The following is a 14,546-nucleotide window of genomic DNA, read 5'->3' as shown; positions in this document are numbered from 1 at the left end:
TTACTAGAGAAAGCTACGTGGGAGCCATTTACCTATCCAGGTCAACATCATCTTCTGTTTTCTCTAACATACTTTTATTTAAAATAAAAATAAAATAATTTCAGCATATTTGGAAAATGCACGATTATGAAAGACTAGTTTATCAGAAAGGGATTTTTCCACTTTAGATATATCAGGCTGAGCATGAAATGGAGGGCCTTGACTACAAATAATTCCCAAGGAAAGCGTCCTTGAAAGACATATGTTTTAGAGGGACTAATTGTTGATAATTGCTAGCTGGACAGAGCTGCTACTGATGTGACATACTTTTAATTCAAATGGTTGGAGATGCAGGGAAAATACTTCTGAGTTAAATTAAAGAGAGTCTGTTTCTTCTCTCTCTTCAGATACAATAGCCAAATATTTTCTTTGTTTTTTATTTTCTGTTAATGTATATACTCTACTATGTAAATCTAATTTTAACTAGCCAATTCTTTTATCTCTGTGAACAGACTTTCAACTTATATAGATTGTACAATGCAGACCACTTCATAATTGTACAATGCAGACCACTTCATAATTCTTATTCTTTAATATAAAAGGAACAGGGGGTTGGACTAGAAGACCTTCAGCGTCCCTTCCATCTCTGTTATTCTGCATTCTGTATTCTGTATGAAGTCTAAGTCCATGTAATTACTCTGTTGCCTCTAGCTTCTATCATTAGCTGTACAATTTTACCATTGTGTAATCATACAGTTTATATTCAGATTTAAGGATTTTGACACACAAGCAAATTTAGAAATGGATGAATTCTCCTACACAATGGGAACGGCAGTCAGGCATGGGTTAACCCTGTCTGTCAACCATTAGGACTGAGTCTGCTGATTTCCTAAATCCCACCTCTTCCTGTAGCTCTCCAGTTTTTTGACTCGGTCTGGCCTGGACAGACGTGTCTCTCTTAGCTCCAGCATTTGTTTTAAAACTTGTTGAATTTGATTTGATTTTAAGTTCCCTAACATTGGAGGAGCCTTTTTTCTCTGCCAGCGAGAAGGGCGTTTGCCTGATTCTGCTGTGGGCCATGTGGTGGCAGCAGACTGCTGGCTGGCAGTTCCGCTGGGCAACGCTTATGGGCTTGCCCCAATGCACTGGCCCAGAGGATCCCGCTTGCAGGACATCGACAGCAGGTGAGGTGTTGCTGCGTTTTAGAGCATTTGCTCAGCAGCAAGTTGGTGCGAAGCCTCATTCCGCACCTGGATTAATCGTGCTTATGCCAGAGGGCTAGCAATCGGTGCTTTGGTTAGTGGCTCATATTTCTCCCCCCACGTTTCACCTGGAATTGGCTGAGGCTTTTGGAAGTCTGCGGTACAGAGCAGTGCAGTGAGTAGCGGGTTGGGGATCCACCTGCAGAGACCACACAGTTGGGAGTTTTCTTTTTTTGACCTAGCCGCTAGCGCACGTGGGCGATCAAAATGGCGGATGCCATTCCTTCTAAACGATTCTGCGTGGATGCTTCCAAAAGGAAGAAGCACCATGACAGTAATCCAGGGGAGGGCACTTCAGGTTCTCAGCACCACAGTAAAAGGGCAAAGGTGCACAAAACCACTCCTCATACTAGAGCCTCTAAGGCGTCCAAGGACGAAGAGAGACGTCATAAGGCCATCGAACAGGCCATACAAAAGGCACAACTGGTGGCTGATAAGAAAGCTCGGTCTTCCCCTCCAGGGCTGCCTCCAGCCATTCAGGGTCAGTCTACACCTTCTTTGTCTCCTGATGTAACTGATCTGCCCACTGATGCGGCTTTGTTATTTGAGTCTAGACCCAGTGTGAAACCCCCTGATTTGCCGGCTGGTCAATCCTACTTTTACGCCCACGGCCACTGGGCTCAGCCAGGCTGAGCAGCAGGATCAACAAATCCCTCCTGCCATGGCAAATTTGATATCAGAAGCCGTCCGACAGGGCATTGCCCAAGGCCTTTAGCATAGGGCATCTTTGGAGGTGTCAGAGTATGTCAGCCACCTCAGTCAGTCTCAGAGATCTCACCATCTAGAGGAGTCAACTGGGGAGCATGGGCTGGCTGATTCCCCAGGTTCTGCCAGTCAAGCTTCTCTATCTGACGAGGAGATTCCCCTCGATCTGGACCTTTCCGAGGATGAGGGCCTTGAGTCTGACCAATCTTCATTTGTCTGCCTTTTTAGACCTCAGTTGTTCCATTCTGTGTTATTCAAGGCTCAAACTACTACACGGTTGAGATGCTCTTCTTCAGTGTCAGATTCGGTCTCAACGGCTGTTGATCCCACTTCCTCCTTATTTGTGGAATCTATGGCACAGACAGAAACCGTTCCCGCACCTAAATTATTTTCAGATGTAGTTCAGAGACAATGGGCCTTTCCCAGCTCTGGTCCCCTCTCTAACGGCCAAGACAAGCGCCTTTATAATATGGCTTCGGATTTCTCTAACCTTTTACAGGTTCCCACAGTGGACGCACCAGTTGTTGCACTTTCTTCTTACTCACATCTGACTGGGCTCTGGAGGAATCCTTATGTCCGGAGGACAAGAGAGCAGAGAGAGCTCTCATCAAAGGACACCAGGTGACCACCTGGTCAGTTCGGGCTGCCTCTGCGGCCTCATTTTTCAATAGAGCATCCATCCTCTGGCTGAAGCAATTACAAGAAAGAATTCCTTCCACTGATTTGAGATCCCATCAAGATATCAACAAAATACTGGCTGCAGTGGAATTCTCGGCGGACGCTACACTCAACGCTGCCAGGTTTGCTGCTAAATCCATCGGTCACCTCAAGAAGTCTTCTATGGCTCCGACATTGGCAGGCCAACACCAGAAACAAATGGCGACTTGCTTCATCTCCCTACTTAGGTGACAAATTGTTTTGGGCCCCAGTGGAACCACTCCTGGTGGAAACCAAGGATCGCCGTAAGATCTTACCATCTCTTTCCAGACGGGCCAAATTTAGACAGCAGGGTTATTTTCGGCCTCAGTCCAGTATTACCAGCAATGCTCTCAATATTCCTTTCCATCCAGAGGTGGTCAGCATCAGGATACCCAGGTTAGATAAGGTTCCAGATTCCCTTCCAAGAGGCCCTTTCGGGGCGGGAGAAGCCGTCCCTTCCGGAGGTCTCGATGACCCGCCTCCCACCTCCCACATTGGGGGACGTTTGGCATTCTATGCCAGTCAATGGGACTCTACCATCTCAGATGCTTGGGTCAGGGAAACAATCAGATCCGGTCTCTCTCTTGAATTTCGCTCCACTCCCCCGAGGTTGTTTGTTCGCTGCCCTATCTCCCAGTACAGGACCAAACGTGTACAGTTGGAATCAGCCATACAATACCTTTTGAAAATCAAGGCCATACAGCTGGTTCCATGGGAACAACATGGGCAGGGGTTCTATTCCCACTTATTTCTAGTATAGAAGGCCTCGGGTGGCTGGAGGGCTATTCTTGATCTGAAATTCTTAAACCGGTACATCATTTATCGCCGGTTCAAAATGCAATCCCTTCAGTCTATCCTGTGGACTTATGCAGCCCTTGGCCTCCTGGTCTTCTGCTTTATGCCTTCCCTCCCCTGCCGTTGATCTCCAGAGTCATCAGGAAGCTCCTAGAGGAGAGAGCGGAACTCATTCTCCTAGCTCCTCATTGGCCTCGGTGGCCTTGGTTTGTGGCCTTGGTGTCTCTTTCAGTGGCTCGGCCTTGGCGGATTCCCGACAACAGGATTTCCCTTTTTCAGGGGCCATGTTGTGGCCCCGCCCTCTGAGCCTATCCCATCGGAGGAAGAAAGCTCCGAGCATGAGGAAGAGGAGTCAGCCAGGCCTCCCTCTCCAGGCCCCTCCCCTCTGGCACTGTCTCAGGAGCCGGCCGAGGGAGAGGAGATTAGCCGGGAGACAGGTGTCTCGGATGAGAGTGAGGGAGAGACGTCATTCCTGGACGCACGCCTCCAAAGGCGTGATAAACGATTGCAGCAGCTCAGGAGGCGTGCTAGGGATTAGAACTGAGTCACTGGACCACACCCCAGAGACTATATAATAGAGGGTGGTGGCCAGTGATCCCTGTGACGAACAAAAATAAACCTTGGATAGTCACTAAAGCATCGTCCGAAACTGCTGAGAGGAATATTATTTTCTGTTGGACTCTTGTACGCTGAGTATATTATCTTTCTGTTTCTGTGGAAATAAAAGCACTTGGCAGATGGTGTGTATATCGCTGCCAAGTTGGAGATAAAGACCTGGGTGTGTGCCAAGTGATTCCTTAACCCTCGGCTGGCTGTGTTTGTGTGTGTGTGTGGACGGGGACAGATCAGGCCATTGGTCCACCTGGAACCACAGTGGTACCAGCTAACCACCTGGAGATTGAGCGGCATCTCCTGATCAGTGCCCAGGTCTCTGCCAGGGTCATTCCCACCATTCAGGCTTCCCGCCGGGCATCCACTATCTGCATTTATGAGGCAATGTGGAAGTCCTTCTCCTCCTAGTGCAAGAGACACAAGCTAAATCCTACATCAGTTTCCATAACACAAATTTTAGATTTTTTACAGGACGGCTTTGAGAGGGGCCTTGCCCCCAACACACTTAGACGGCAAGTAGCAGCCATTTCTTCTGTATTGACGTGTGGTTCGGATTCCATTTCCAAGGATCCACTAATTCGGAATTTTTTGAGGGGTGCTACTAATCTTTGTCCACCGGTGGTCCACCGGTTTCCAACATGGGACCTTAACAAGGTATTGTCTGCCCTGACTAAGGCTCCCTTTGAGCCCTTGCGTGATGTCAATCTCAGGTTTCTCTCTTTTAAAGTGGCCTTCCTTGTCGCCGTCACTTCCACCCGCTGTATCTCGGAGATGGCTGCATTATCTGTTCATCACAACCTCTGCATCTTCCACACCAACAGAGTCATATTACGGTTAGATCCTAGGTCAACTCCACCTTTCACAGGTCACGAGCTCATGCTACCCAATTTCTGCCCCTCTCATACTCATCGGCTAGAGAGAGTCTGGCATATACTGGACATCCGCAGAGCTCTAAAAGTATATATTTCCCGTACATCCTCCTTCCGACGGACGGAAGCCCTGTTCATTTCATTTCAACCGGCATCCATGGGTTCCAAACTAATGGCTACAGCCTTGGGGCAGTGGTTCAGGGCCACCATCTCCACTGCCTATGAGGTTCAGGCCTTGCCTGTTCCTCGGAACAGCACAGCTCACTCTACCAGGAGTGCGGCCACTTCTGCGGCCTGATCCATGCAGGCCTCCTTGGAGGAAGTTTGCCGAGCGGCCACTTGGGCCTCCCCGACACTGTTTATCCAACATTATTGTTTGGACTCCTACGCTTTGGCGGATGCTGCCTTCGGCAGGAGAGTGCTGCAAGGAGGAGATTCATGGATCTGGCCTTCTCCCTCCCTATAGGATAACGGGCTTTGGTATGTCCCATGCCTGACTGCCGTTCCCACCAAGTAGGAGAATAGGCTTTGTTCTTACCTGATATGCCCTTTCTCTGAACAGGGTGGTCAGCCCCACCCTGTTCTGGCTGGTCCGGGGAGCTATCGGGGCGGGAGGCTTCTAATTTTCTTTGCTTCTTATAGACACGTCAGTCTGCATCACCGTCCTCGCCGAAAAACTGAAGAGCTACAGGAAGAGGCGGGACTTAGGAAATCAACAGACTTGGTCCTAATGGTTGACAGACAGGGTTAACCCATGCCTGACTGCCATTCCCCCCTATCAGAGAAAGGGCGTATCAGGTAAGAACAATGCCCATTCTAAATACGGCATCGTATACCATACTGAAGACTTAAAATCAGTGCTCTAAATAAAAGTCCAGGGAGGGAAGAAGCATAGGAGCATTTGTCATGTACTGGAAGAGTGTATGTGTGTGCACGCGAACACGCACATCCATGGGCACGCTTCACTGCCATATTATTATATGGGGAAGCTCAAGGGTGACTGTTGTCCAAAATGTGAGAAATAAAAATTAGTACTAGATGAAAGCATACCTAGTGGTGATCCCATTAAAAGGGAGCCTTGACTAAGCCAATCCTTCTTCCTTAAATCTTTTCTAATTTACTGTAATGCTTTAAATTCATTTTAGCTCTTGCAGATTTTATTTTCTAATCCCCTTCTACATTTTCTGTGTTTGTGTGTTAATTAAAGGGTAAAAAGCCATATGGAACAATCTCAGGTTCTTCTTCTCCAAATCATTTTATGATTAAAGAACTGCTTTTTAAAGTCATTTTGGTGCTTATACCTGTGAACAAAATGGTTAATTTCTCTTCATTTAAAAGCTAGGACTGTAGAAATAAAGATACCTGAATGTCTTTTCCAGGAGATTTTTATCATTTATATGTCTGGAAAATACATTCTTGAAAACTGTTGGTTATTTTAGACACCAAGTAGAAATAGTCTGAGGTGTTTCCATGAAGGTAATAAAGTCATAAGATCTTTTTTCTCCTGCATGAAGTATGAGTTTTTGTTAGCCTTGAAATCAGTATCAAGTGAGACATCATTTCAAAGGTGTCTGTAGAATAAGAATGAACATTATGCTACACATACATTGCATTTTGTGTTTGGGCATGGATGACTATGGCCTTGAATTTTACTATAGCAGCATACACATTTATCCTTGCCTATTGTACAGAGAGAAAGTATACAGTTCTATTTGCTTAAAATTTTTATTAACTTATCTTTAGTATTTTCAGTATCTTCATACCCAAAGGTATAAAGAAAATTTACAGTTGCTTTATCTAAATTTCTGTGACGAATTAGTATTACTCAGTGTAATATTAGATATTAGAAAAAATAAACTATTTAAAATAAATACATGAAAAATGGGTTTCCTAAAGGTGTTATTTGTGAACATAGTATTTTGTGGTGTTCTTATACCCAACTAAAGACAACAGTGTCTGATATATAGTATTTCTTAATTTTGCTGTGGCTGTTTTAAGAATGTTAAGTGTTATTTTCTGTAAACTATTGAGTCTCTTGCTGAATATGCTGGGATATAAATGGAATAAATGAACAGATGCATAAATATATTTATTGTAAAAGTCTTTCTCTTAGCATACAAGTAGGCAATCAGGAATTTTTTGAATATCATGTGATGCAACTTCTATAAACCCTATCCAGTGCCATTGGGTTTGATTTGACAACATCTGGAAACATCTCTACCGTTTGACAACATCTGGAGATACCATCCATACCATTTGAGCATTGGAAGAACACTTTCTTGTACTTGGAGGGATAAACACAATTTTGTATCTAGTGTCAATTGCAAACACTGTTTTCTACCTGGAGCCTAAAAGTATTGGACAAATGAATTAAAATATACAGAACAGCCTGATGCTGCAGAGTTGGAGACTAAATGTGAATTTAAGATGATAGGTTAAAATAAGACAGCACTCTAAATTCACATAGACAAGATAATTTTTCTGCTTCTAACCAGGACCAAACACTTGCCCGGTTTATCGCCAGTAGTTAAAGAGTTTATTTACCCTCATCTTTCAGTTAAGATGGTACAAAAGTGTAGGAGATGCACCAGTGGTGAAATGTAAAATTTGTTACTACCGATTCTGTGGGCGTGGCTTGGTGGGGGGGATAATGTGACTGGGTGGGCATGGCCATTTTTTTTTACTTTTAAAACCATTTTTTACATGTAAAACGATGTAAAAAATGCTTTCAAAAGGCTCTGACAATTCCAGCTGAGTTGCCTGATTTTAAAAAACCCTCTGCCGATCAGCTGGGATGGTCAGAGCTTGGATCGTCAGAGCCATTTAAAAGAAAAAAAAAGCCTCTGATGATCGCACGGCTCAGCTGGGCATGGGGGGCAGGGGCAGGGATTTTTGCTACCGGTTCTCTGAACTGCCCGCCACCATCACTACCTACTTGCCCGAGCCGGTCCGAACTGGGAGCATTTCACCCCTGAGATGCACATCTAGAAATTTGGATATGTATATCACTTACCCAGATAGATTCTTTCCCAGATTCTTCCCTATATTGTAGAAAAATAATATGTAAAGAATACTTGACATATCCTATGTCAAGAAAAACATATTTTAGGCAAAATATGTTTTTAAAGTTTTATTTTATTAAGATAAAGTGCTTATGTTAAATTTAATATTCAATTGCATAACATAGGATAGAGAGTAGTAGTAATTTTTATAATTATTAAATTTTCACAGTAGTGCTATGAGTACTTTTCCAATAAAATGATACAAACTGTTTGACGGAGCTTGCTTTCATGTAAGTGCATATAGGGTGGCAATTTTGCTATTATGAATAGTTTAGGTTGTGTCAAACTAATACAATCCTGTAATATATTGATTGCTTTAGATTTCAATTTTCATGCAAAATATTTAGCATAAAACTATCTTATTTTATTCTTTCTAAAAGAAAATGTGTGGAGGAGAGGAAGGGTCTCCTAAAGTACCCAATTTTTCTGCTACAAAAAAACCCTAAAAATTATCTTTAGGGATTAAAATGGGACGGGAAAATTCATACCCTTGTTCAGTTCAATTCATAGCCTCAAAATTTGTTGGATCTAAATAGGATGCTATTGAGATAGCTTATCTACCCCACAATTAATTTCCAGAGTGATCTCCTTATTTTTACTATTTAGAAATATCTATCTTTTCAGCTCAAATTGATTAAAACCTCTGAAATAGGTAGGAGGGGGGAATGTTCTGTATTTTGAATTCCATGTTAATGGAGACATGGGGCAGAAGGTTAGTGAGTGGATTGACTTGCCTTGAATATGAGTATTTTTTTTATTACTGTCACTGACCAGAATTGCAAACAAAAACACATTAAAAATAAAAGCAAAACTAGATAAAATATTATAATTGGTGGTGGGTTTGTTAGGGTCAAAAGTCTGCCTTATTTTACAGGCAATAAAAAAAATGGCCATATGAAGGAAATGGGATTATATGTTCTGATAACTCTACATAAAAAAAACCCATAAATTTCTAAGCATTTTACAGATAAAGAATTATAAGGCATGTCCCTGAGTCCTTATAGAAGGTACAGTATAATGGGACATGAAGTGTAGTTTCAACAACTCCTTGTTCACAGGTGCAGAGTCTCAGCTCCTGTACGACTTAGTTGTATCTGTCCTCCAAAACTGCTGTGGGGGAAGTGTTTAAAGTTAGTGTTTTGGGATATTTAGAACAGTTATGTTGTCTAAGTATCTTGCTGATTTGTAAGATGCAACTTGACTGCTAAGAAAAACATAGGTAAAGCAGACTGGTCCTGTTGTGCTTCTAGGCCTTTGCTATATTGTTTACCTTTGTTGAGTACATGCTTGTAACCAGTGGTGGGATTCAGCCGGTTTGGGAGAACTGGTAGTTACATTGCTGGCTGGCCCTGTCCCGCCCCACCTCGCCCCTTCCAGGAGTCCCCCCGAGCCCCGTTTTTGCTCTCAGGAGGCTGCAGGGAGGCCTCCTAGGCCCCAAACAGGGTGTGCGGGGGGGGGGTGCAGTGCGGCCCTCCCCCATGGTCCATTTTCGCCCCCAGGAGGCTGCAGGGAGATTCATAATTGTCTTCAAAATTCGTAATTATCTTCAATAAAGAAAGAACTCAAACCTGTGAGAAAGAACAGTAACTTCATCTAAAGTGCTTTGATACAGGTCCGTGCACCTGTTTTGTCTTTAGATAGCCCGGACTCCCTCCTTCATATAATAATAGAAACACAAGTTGTTTCCTTGAGTATGGCCCTTAGGAATTTAGATTGGATCCTTTCAAGAGGAGTAAAGAAGTATAAAGTCCTACCTGGGACTAAAAAGTAGTTGTGTTTGAACTTTCAGCATTGCTAGGATAGGCTATTCATCTGATGAAGTAAAAAGATTAAATTGTGGCTACTGTTTTTTGAGCATTTGATATGACATAATTCTGGTGTTCACTGTGTTTGTTGAGCTATGGAAAACAATGCCCAAATATTTAAAAGAATATTTATTCTCTTGTTCAGATGACCATTTATCCCCCAGGTGTGTGTGTGGGTCTCTTTGCAAAGATCAGAATTTTAGTTTTACTTTTGTTGATTTTAGATGCTTCCTCAGATCAGTAATTGGCCAGAGCATTCAGAACTCATTTAAGTCCAATTAACATTTGTGACAGAAATTGTGGGTCATCTGCACACAACAAAGTTGCAATATGTCTGTTTGTTAGTTTTTTTGTGGGGGAGGGAGGAGGTTCTAATTTATTTTGTTCATAAATATACAGATTAAACAAGGGAGATAAAATATATCCATCCCTGCCTTACTTCTCTATGGTTGTAATATCTTTATTGTGGTTGCCTCGCATACAGCATTAAACTTTGATTCTAGAAATTTTATTAAGATTTGCAACAGTAACTGCCTATCAGTGGTAGTATTTTGGGTTAGTCTGTAGCCTTGCTCTGGGAACTCTACTATAGATCGAATTTAAACCTAAAATCAATAAATGCAGTATACAATATTGAACCTGTTTTAGATGTGTAGTTTTCGGCCAAGTGTTGAATATTGACTTATCTTTTGGACATTCTGGTTTAGATTTAGTGGATAATTGCTTCTAATTAACCCCTACTTCATTGTTTCTGATAGAGATAAGTGCCTTCCCCCCCTTAAAACCCTTGAAAGAAAAACCCATTCTGATGGATACCTCAATTAGATTTTCTCTTCTCCTGAAGCAGCATTCATTCTGTAGTCTCTTTGATATCTCTGTAAGAAAGATTTTTCATTTTACATCTATTTTCCATGTAAATTAAGATTTCTGCAGATGTTTTGGAACATTTGAAACATTTGCTTAATATTTTATAATTTTGCTATTATATCAATAAATCCTCTTAGTACTACATCTGAAATTCCATGGTTGTGATAGATGGCACGAAGACAGATTATGTGTTTGGTTCTACCTCTTCTGTGATTACTTTAAGAGTCAAATGTGTAGACATGGTGAAGGCAGAACTTTTCATGACCGAAGGTTCTGTGGCAGTTGGAAGTGGACATTGGGAAAGACCAGAAGACATGGAGATTCTGGTTGCTCCTTGTAACAAGTATATACTTGGCAAGATAATTATTTACTTGACATTTAGAAGAGGAGAAGCCCAAGGATATGAGGTGATAAATTTTTGCTGGCATAAGAAAACTGGGACAAATATACGTAGAGCTGTATTGGCAGTTGTAGCCATCATTTAACTTAATTTGGGTAAGGTATCATTGCACGTCTCAACCAAATCAGGAAAAGTACTGCAGCAAGACTTGAGATATCACCCTGGTAGAGAACTTGAGATATCACCCTGGTATAGGAAATAATGTTCAGAAAAGAGAACTAGTATTTCAAAAGGACATTTTTAGTTGACTATAACAGTTTTGATAAACAAAAGGAAGTCTTTACTCATAGATTAAGGGGACAAGAAACAAAAGGGAAATGTGGCACATGTATTTATTCTTGCTGCTTCAAGAGCTCCATGAGAAGAATATATGCAATGTATTTGAGTATATAATTATAATAGATTTTTCTATGAAAAACAGTAATTCATGACAACTTAGAGTTCTGTAAATTTAAATATACTGATGCTAGTAAAGACATGGCATAATTATTGGTGACTACACTAATGTGTCTTCATATATTTCGGATGAAATGTGTGTGAAATACATGAAAATTATGGAATAGGCATATATGCAGACCTGTAGTTGCTCCCATTTAAAATCCTAGAGGATAATTTGGGTCCTCAGCTATGTATGCTTGCTCTCAGTGGGAGATCTGTCCACATAGCAAAACCAACTGATCTCTGCTCTCCCTTCTGGGAAACTCCAGGCATCCATCAGTCTGTTAATTGCACTAATTAGAGAGTGCTGAGGTGTTAATTGGAAAACCCTGGTATTGTGCCTGTTTAGGGGAAGAAAATGTCAATAAAAATTAATTGATGACTTGGCATGGCATGTGCACTTCACAGGTTAGCAGAGAGTCAAAAGATGTCAAGGCAAATGTTACTGCTCAGATTAAGCAATTGTTAATTAAAAAGTAGCAGTAATTAATATGCCTATTTGCCATATGGTATTGGGTCTCTACTCTAGTAGCCTTTTTTCTTTTTTTCTTCTCTCTCCTGGCTCCTTTTTCATAGCCAAATAAAAATGTGTTTGAAATAAACAAATAAAGATAGTAAAATGGAATGGTAGTTATTGAATAAATTTATTTTGATTCTACCTAAAAAGAACAGTAATTAGATATTCAGCTGCAGTACTTCAATTAATCATTGTAGTATGAGTGTTTGCTCCTTTCGTGCAAACACTTTTTATTCGCTTATGTAGTTACCTTTTCCAAAGAGCCTGCAAACTACTAGTGTTAATTTAACATTGTCATTTTACATTGTATTTTTTACATGCCTAGCACCAGTTAGACTTTTTTTACAACAAATAAATAATATTAGCATCTTTTAAATCTACCGTGTTTTCTCAAAAATAAGCCCTCCCCTGAAAATAAGCCCTTCCCAAAATATTTAAGTGCATGCGCAGCCGATTCCCACCATTTCCTATGGTTAGGGTTAGGGAAACACAGCTAGAAATCAGGTAAGACGGCAAGAGGAGCCCCGTCTTGCTCCACACACCCCAAAATAATATCTCCCTGAAAATAAGGCCAAGCGCTTATTTTGGGATGCAAAAAATATAAGACAGGGTCTTCGGGGAAACATGGTAGCAGTTCTCATTACTGGTCATATTGATACACCATTCAAACAGATCCAAAGTTACAAGAACAACATATATTTTTGTGACCATGAATACTATACTTCAATCACAGATCTTGGCTTAATCATTGGTCATATAATTAAGACAAAAGGGGTCCTTGTAGCTAAATTCTGTATCTTCATGGTGCTTCCTTGCAAATGAAACAAAATGGAGCTGCTGTGGATTAGTTGCTAAGGAGCATTTTGCAGAACATATAATTGAGGGGGTAAATTATTAAATAATTTGATTTATAATAATTTATATCCTATTGGGGTACTTAAAAATTAAGGAATCTTTACTCCTTACAATCCAACCTACTGCTCAAGCAGGAGACCGTATACCATTTCAGACAAATGGCTGTCCAATATCTTCTTAAAAACCTACAGTGATCAAGCACCCCAATTTCTGAAGGCAAGCTGTTCCACGGAGTAATTGTTCTGCCAGGAAATTTCTCCTTATTTCTGCATGGGTTCTTGTGACCTAGGCATACTGAGTCATTACAATACACAGTTAGTCCCAAACAAACCTATTTTATTGTAACAGCTGAAAATTACATTCATTCCCAGCTGAGTCCCAATTAGTTGCAAAACAAATCCTTTGGAAGAAGTCCTTCGGGATAATCACCAACCTTTATCTTCTTTGATACCCTGCCAGAGGCCTTACTTGGCAAAGCCCCACGATGTTCAGAAACAAATGAGATGCTGACTGGAAACAGAGTTAACATTGCTTTCCTGCAAAAGGCCCAAGTGCCTCTGTTTCTCTTTTAAACCTTATGGGAGGAGCCAATCATCTCCTGGCCTTAATCCTGAGTCGTCCCTTTTGCTGTAGCTGCTCTTGCCTTCTGGCAACTGTGCTCATGCGTGCACTAGGAACAGGTTCCTCCTGTTCCTCTGCCTCTCTGCTGTCTGACTCTGGGGGCTCCAGAGTCCGCGCATCACTTCTAGATGGCCCTGGCCCCATCTCTGCCTCTGACGCAGAGCCCTCGTCGGGACCTTCCCCAGACTCCAGGACTGGCCCATGTTCCTCCCCAGCCTCCTCACTGTCAGACTCCACTGCCAGCTCCGCAGGCTGCTGGTGGACCACAACAGTTCTGTCTGTGATTCGTTTCCATCCATTGCTTCTTGTCCTGCCCTCAGATGCTTTGGAGAATAGCTTGACTCCCTCTTCTTTGTGGCAGTCCTTCAAATATTGGAACATTGCTACCATGTCACCCCTAGTCCTTCTTTTCATTAAACTAGACATACCCGGTTCTTGCAACCATTCTTCATATGTTTTAGCCTCCAGTCCCCTAATCATCGTGTTGCTCTTCTCTGCAGTCTTTCTAGAATCTCAACATCTTTTTTATATTGTGGCAACCAAAACTAGATGCAATATTCCAAGTATGGTCTTATCAAGGCATTTTAAAGTGCTACTAACATCAGAAAGGATAGTTCTCTTTTTCTTTTCTTAGTGAAATATTTGTATCCTTCTGCCCATATACTATGAACTAGTACAATGCCCCCCCCCCCAAACCTTTTGGGCATCAGGGACTGGTTCCATGGAAGGAGGTTTTTCCTTGGACCAGAGGGGGCGTAGTTTCATGTACTGCCTGCACTCTTTTGCTAGTTTGTGCGACCAGGTTTCTGGCATGCGGTGGATCAGTGCCGATCCACAGACTGGGGATTGGGGACCCTTGAATTACTATATAGTGCATAAATAAGGAATTGAAGCAAACAATTAAAGCCCGTGCTTATAAAACTTCATATCTTATATCTTCAGAAATACACCATGGTATGTAAAATGAACCTTTGATTTCTTAGACATGGCATACATTATATATTATAATTATAAATATACTTATAAAAACTGTTATAAGCTGCTCAGAATTGCCTAGAAC

At 41.8% G+C, this 14,546-nt stretch overlaps 1 protein-coding gene and 1 long non-coding RNA gene across 17 annotated transcripts in view; one reads left to right on the top strand and one right to left on the bottom strand.

The window, feature by feature from the left end:
• LOC117663946 (uncharacterized) overlaps nt 1–10,851 on the bottom strand; it is a 54,823-nt gene extending 43,972 nt beyond the window's left edge. Inside the window, exons 1-2 of the long non-coding RNA XR_004590883.3 lie at nt 10,605–10,851; nt 5,460–5,606 (exon numbers count right to left, since the gene is read on the bottom strand). This is a non-coding gene — a long non-coding RNA (uncharacterized LOC117663946). The remainder of the gene's footprint in view (nt 1–5,459; nt 5,607–10,604) is intronic.
• FOXP4 (forkhead box P4) overlaps nt 1–14,546 on the top strand; it is a 170,957-nt gene that overhangs the window by 34,577 nt on the left and 121,834 nt on the right. For 3 of the 16 annotated variants that reach the window (XM_087889537.1, XM_034414569.3, XM_087889533.1), the window contains exon 1: nt 10,916–11,062. The exons of the other annotated variants lie outside the window; for them this stretch is intronic. The gene's annotated coding sequence lies outside the window, so the exon portion shown is untranslated. Of the gene's footprint in view, nt 1–10,915; nt 11,063–14,546 lie in introns of those variants that run through there. 16 annotated transcript variants of the gene reach the window in all.

Source organism: Pantherophis guttatus, chromosome 3 (genome assembly GCF_059756535.1).
Source record: "Pantherophis guttatus breed Tessera chromosome 3, ASM5975653v1, whole genome shotgun sequence".
NCBI classification, from domain to species: domain Eukaryota; kingdom Metazoa; phylum Chordata; class Lepidosauria; order Squamata; family Colubridae; genus Pantherophis; species Pantherophis guttatus.
The sequence above is the reverse complement of the archived record's forward strand: the minus strand, read 5'-3'. Positions and strand labels throughout refer to the sequence as shown.